The sequence below is a fragment of the Populus euphratica genome, unplaced genomic scaffold, assembly GCF_000495115.2.
Source record: "Populus euphratica unplaced genomic scaffold, PopEup_1.0 scaffold2302.1, whole genome shotgun sequence".
NCBI lineage: Eukaryota > Viridiplantae > Streptophyta > Magnoliopsida > Malpighiales > Salicaceae > Populus > Populus euphratica.
Genome location: NW_011502136.1, coordinates 3,517 through 9,961, shown reverse-complemented (window position 1 = coordinate 9,961; position 6,445 = coordinate 3,517). Strand labels below are relative to the sequence as shown.

Here is a 6,445-nt window from a genome sequence, read left to right as displayed (position 1 = left end):
GCGCCTCACACGTCTTCCTCGCCGTTTCCTGCAACTCGACTCTGCCACGTCAGCCGTTCGACACAGTCAGCAGCCAAGTCACCTGCCACATCAGCCGTTCGACACGGTCAACAGCCACGTCACCAGACATGTCATCAGTCGTGTCACCACTGCCACGTCAGACGAAGATCTCTGTGGATCTGCCACGCCAGATTGGGTGGACCCCACATTGCCTACGTGTGTGCCACGTCATCCTGCCACGTCATCATAACTGGGTTTTGATCCGGTGTGGCGCAGCGACTATTCCTCCTGCCACGTGGCTTCATCTGCAGCGTCCTGTTATCCCAAACTTTGATTGCTTAAATCGGAGCCATCCGAAGTCCGATTTGGGTGATCTCAGTGTCGTTTCCAGCATTTTTAGCCATTCCGGACACATCTGTAAGGTCAGATTTTTGAGATTCAAATCCGAGAAAGAGTAAAAATGGCTGATGAAATAAAGGCTGCAGGAATTGAAAAATTTGATGGAACTGATTTTGGATATTGGAAAATGCAAATTGAAGATTATCTATATGGGAAGAAACTTCATCTTCCTCTGTTGGGGAGCAAGCCAGAAAACATGTCAGAAGAAGATTGGCAAATTCTTGATAGACAAGTCTTGGGCATTATCCGGCTATCATTGTCAAGAAGAGTTGCTCATAATGTTACAAAAGAGAAATCCACAGCAAGATTGATGGAAGCCTTGTCTGGGATGTATGAGAAGCCATCAGCAAATAACAAAGTGCACTTGATGAAGAAGCTGTTCAACCTGAAGATGACAGAAAGCACCTCTGTTACACAGCATCTTAATAATTTCAACACCATCACAAATCAATTGTCATCCGTTGAAATTGAGTTTGATGATGAGATCCGAGCACTTATTTTGCTAGCTTCACTTCCAAGCAGTTGGGAAGGTATGAGAACAGCCGTAAGCAACTCAGCTGGAAAATCCAAATTAAAGTATGATGATATCCGAGACCTGATTTTAGCTGAAGAAGTACGAAGAAAAGACTCGGGTGAAAGCTCAAGTTCAGGTTCAGCTTTCAACATCAACACTCGAGGAAGGAGACAAGACAGAGGCTTATCCAGAGGCAGATCAAAATCCAGGTACAGAAGCAAAAGCAAGTTTGGACCCCGGAAGCAGGTTGAATGTTGGAATTGTGGCAAACCTGGCCATTTTATGAGGAGTTGCACAAAACCAAAGAAACCTGAAGCTGATTCTGTAAATGCCACTACAAACGAGGTACAAGATGCTTTGATCCTTGCTGTACATAGTCCTATTGATGATTGGGTTCTTGATTCTGGAGCTTCATTTCACTGTACTCCACACCATGAAATGATGCAAAATTACACTGCTGGAAATTATGGGGTAGTCTATCTGGCCGATGGACAACCATTGGAGATTGTGGGTATAGGAGATGTGCAAATCAAGACAATGAATGGATCTACATGGAACTTGCAAAATGTAAGGCATGTTCCTGAACTAAAGAAGAAGTTGATCTCGGTCGGACAACTTGATGATAGTGGCCATTCAATCCTTTTCTCTGGAGGAATGTGGAAGGTATCAAAGGGAGCAATGGTTTTGGCTCGTGGAAAGAAAACCGGCACCCTGTATATGACCACAAGATCAGCAGATATAATTGCCTCTACTGAAGCAGAAAATCAGGCGCAGCTATGGCATTGTAGACTCGGCCATATGAGTCAAAAGGGGATGAAGATACTTCAGTCAAAGGGAAAGCTGCCAGAATTAAAAAATGTTGATCTAGACATTTGTGAAAGCTGTGTTCTCGGAAAACAGAAGAAGCTCAGTTTCTTAAAGGTTGGCAGGACCTTAAGACCAAGAAAACTAGAACTGGTGCACACAGATTTATGGGGACCAGCTCCAGTAGCATCCCTTGGCGGTTCTCGGTACTATGTCACTTTTATTGATGACTTTAGCAGAAAGGTATGGGTCTACTTTTTGAAAAATAAATCTGATGTGTTTGACACATTCAAGAAATGGAAGGCTATGGTTGAGACTGAATCAGGCTTGAAGCTGAAATGCTTACGATCTGATAATGGAGGAGAATACATTGATGGAGGTTTCAAGGAGTATTGCGCTGTCAACGGTATCAGAATGGAAAAGACAGTTCCAGGCACACCACAACAGAATGGTATTGCTGAACGGATGAACCGGACCATCAATGAACGAGCTAGAAGCATGAGGTTGCATTCTGGGCTACCTCAAACATTCTGGGCTGATGCAGTTCATACTGCAGTTTACTTGATCAACCGTGGACCATCAGTACCTTTGGAGTTCAGACTGCCCGAGGAAGTCTGGAGAGGAAAAGAAGTACAGCTTGCTCACCTAAAAGTCTTTGGGTGTGTTTCCTATGTGCATGTAGACTCTGATGCTCGCAACAAGCTGGATGCCAAATCAAAGAAATGTTTCTTTATTGGCTATGGAGATGAAGAATTTGGATTTCGGTTCTGGGATGATCAGAACAGGAAGATTATCAGAAGCAGGAACGTGATCTTCAACGAGAAAGTTTTGTACAAAGACAAATCAAGTACAGAACTAGAGATAACTGATTCAGATACGAGTTCACAGAAATCTGAATTCATACAATTAGAAGGGCTTCCTGATGTTACCACTCAAGAGTCCACACAAGATAGTTCAAGCACTTCAGTACCCACCACTTCTACACAAGATAGTGCAGAGCCAAGTGAACCAGCTGTTCGCAGGTCTTCAAGGACTATAAAGCCTCCACAACGGTTCACACTTCTACTGAATTATATCTTGCTGACCGATGGTGGTGAACCATTAAATTATGAAGAATCCTTACAAGATGGAAACTCGAGCAAGTGGGAGTTAGCCATGAAGGATGAGATGGAGTCATTGTTGAAGAACAAGACTTGGGAGTTAACCAAACTGCCTGAAGGAAAGAAGGCCCTGCAAAACAAGTGGGTTTACAGAGTAAAGACCGAGCATGACGGAAGCAAACGGTTCAAAGCAAGACTTGTTGTAAAAGGGTTTCAGCAAAAGAAGGGGATCGACTATTCTGAGATATTTTCTCCAGTTGTGAAGCTTACAACAATCAGAGTTGTTCTGGGGATAGTAGCTGCAGAAAATTTACATCTTGAACAATTAGATGTAAAAACAGCATTTCTTCATGGAGAATTGGAGGAAGACATTTACATGCAACAACCAGAGGGGTTTGCAATACCAGGAAAGGAGAGTCAAGTTTGCAAACTAAAGAAGAGTCTATATGGTTTGAAGCAAGCTCCAAGACAGTGGTACAAGAAGTTTGATAACTTCATGAGTAGTACGGGATACACAAAATGTCAGGCTGATCATTGTTGCTATGTCAAACATTTTGACAACTCCTATATCATTCTACTGCTATATGTGGATGATATGTTAATTGCAGGTTCCAGCATGGAAGAGATTGACAAGCTAAAGCAACAGTTGTCAAAACAGTTTGAAATGAAGGATCTGGGAGCTGCTAAACAAATACTTGGCATGAGAATCATCAGAGACAAAGACAAAGGCATACTAAAGCTTTCACAGGCAGAGTATGTCAAGAAGGTTCTCAGCAAGTTTAGTATGGATAATGCTAAGCTAGTATGTACACCTCTGGGGAATCATTTCAAGCTCAGTAAAGACCAGTCACCAAAAACTGAGCTAGAACGTGGATACATGGACCAGATCCCATACGCCTCAGCTATCGGCTCCTTGATGTATGCCATGGTCTGTACTAGACCAGATATTGCCCATGCAGTGGGAGTTGTAAGCCGATATATGAGCAATCCTGGAAAGCAGCATTGGGAGGCAGTGAAATGGATCATGAGGTACTTAAAAGGCTCATCGGAGACATGTCTTATTTTCACAGCTGGCGGTTTGAAACTTGAAGGCTTTGTAGATGCTGATCTAGCAGGAGATGTTGATAGCAGAAAGAGTACTACAGGTTATATATACACTCTAGGAGGCACTGCTGTTTCTTGGAGTTCTACCTTGCAAAAGATAGTTGCTCTTTCAACGACAGAAGCTGAATATGTCGCAGTTTCAGAATCCGCAAAAGAGATAGTATGGCTACAGAGTTTCCTGCAAGAATTGGGCAAGATGCATGGAAAGGGTACTTTGTATAGTGACAGTCAGAGTGCAATCTTCCTTGCCAAGAATCCAGCATTTCACTCCAGAACAAAGCACATACAGATCAAATATCACTTCATCAGGCAATTGCTCGACGATGAACAACTGTTACTTGAAAAGATCTGTGGAAGCAAGAATCCAGCCGACATGTTAACCAAAGGAGTTACTCTCGATAAACTGAAGCTGTGTAAAGCTTCAGTGGGTCTTGAAGATTAAAAGACAGACCTAACACCATTTGTGTCCAAGTGGGAGATTGTTATGTGTGTGGACACAAATGGACGGTGGCAGCCATGGTAGGTGGCAACCATGTTTGGTGGCAGCCATGGTTGGTGGCAGCCATGGTTGAAATTATAGTCAAATGGTAGGTGCCTAACTTGCCCACCATTGTTGAACAATCATCTCCCTCCTCAGCTATAAATAGAAGATGTATTGATAGCTGAGATAGACCACGAGATAGAGAGAAACACAGAGAGAGAGCTAAGGGTGAGAGTTGAGTTGAGTTGAGAAGTTTTCTCCTCCTCCTTGTTTTGTTGTTTGTATTGCTTTTGAGCTTGATTAATACAAACCAGTAGCTCCGTGGAGTAGGCAAGTTGCCGAACCACGTAAATTTGTGTGTGTTTGAATGTTTGGATCTCCTAACATAGAATGTGTTCTTTTGATTCTGGAAGGGCCATTTTGTAAGAATTATTCCCTAAAACTCTTAAGATTCTTAAGGGATTTGAAAACTTTTGGTGGGGAAGAGGGCAAGGGCAACCCCTGGCTAGTGGCGAGGTCCAACTTGTATTCACTAAGTATTGTGACTAAGAAAATGTCCACTGTGTCAAGCTCAGCTGATGTTTTCTTTTCTTTTCTATTTTTTCGTTTACTGAAAAATCGATAAATTTTGCTTTTTCTGGATTTCACATGTAACTCCATGTTTCTGTTCGAGATCTCTGCCCATCTACATATTGCTTGGAGTTTTGCACTCAATTTAGGCTTTGTTTTTCACTTAAAATTGATGCTTTTCATTTGGAAATACAGGTTACACTGCCTCGTTTCCAAACAGATACTGTTACCTTCCAAATTAATGGATTAAAAGTCTAATCACAGCAAAAATTATCAGCATTAATTGCTAAACTCTGTGACTTATTACATAACATCACTCTATTTTCATCCCCAAACTTCATTCCATTTCCCATTCTTGCTACAGACATTCTATCAGGAATGTTCATTCCATTTCCCATTCTTGCTACAGACATTCTATCTGGAATGCCTTCACTCATTATTCAAAGCCTGAAAGCCTACTCCATACCCATTTTCTTCTTAAGCAGCAATACGAAGTCATAGATCTTGTGAGGATCAGGGAGTGAACTGGACACACTCTCCCTTTCCATGCACCTCTTGATCCATGCAGTGATCTTTGGACAGTCAGCCTCAATGCTAAATTTCCCACAAATCTCAAGAGAGTAGAACCAGCTGGTAACAGGAACAAGCACTACATCCACAAATCCAAAGCTTTCACCACCAAAGTAAAGCTTATCTCCAAGCTCTCCTTCAAGAGTCCTCAAGCCTTCTATAAATTCCCTCTTTACCTCTTCCTGCTTTTCTGCTTTCTCCTACCATAACTTCTTGGCATTGTTGTATATCTGCGTTCAAAAAAACAATAAGCACACTCACACGAGAAAAACAAAAAAAGAGGCTAACAAGTGCTGAAATACTCGCCTTCTTGTCAATGTAATCAGCCCAGAATCTGGCTTGGGATCTTCGGTAAGGATCCGAGGGTAGCAGTGTAGACTTGTCCTTCCACACCTCATCAATATATAGGACAATATTAAGTGACTCACAAATGGGCCTCCCATTGTGAATAAGAACAGGAATCATCTTATGAACCGGGTTCATTTCAAGAAGCAGAGGGCTCTTGTCTATCAAGTTCTGTTCCCTGGACTCGTATTCTATCCCCTTCTCTGCCAAGGCAACCTTCACTCTCATTGCCCATGAACTTGACCAGAAATCCAATAGAGTCACTCTGTCCTCCATCTCCAAATATAGCGATGATCTTTTCCTAGCTCAACCGATCTCTCTATTCTTAAGCTGTTGCAGTGAATAAGGAAATGGGGTAGCAGCAACTATTTATAGCTGCTGATTGACAGTGTAATCAAAGATGATGATCTGCACCATATGATGTCATTGCTTAGGTCTAGTTACATGTGTGTATGCTAATTATTCATGGTATCGTGGTATGTTCTAAGTTGCTTGCTTACCAAGTTCAGATGTGATTGTCAAGATCGACCTGTCCTTTTTTTAACCTTATCCTCTCCA

At 42.2% G+C, this 6,445-nt stretch overlaps 1 pseudogene; it reads right to left on the bottom strand.

The window, feature by feature from the left end:
* Positions 1 to 5,186: 5,186 nt before the first annotated feature.
* Positions 5,187 to 6,245, bottom strand: LOC105118871 (probable glutathione S-transferase parA; annotated as a pseudogene).
* Positions 6,246 to 6,445: the final 200 nt, after the last annotated feature.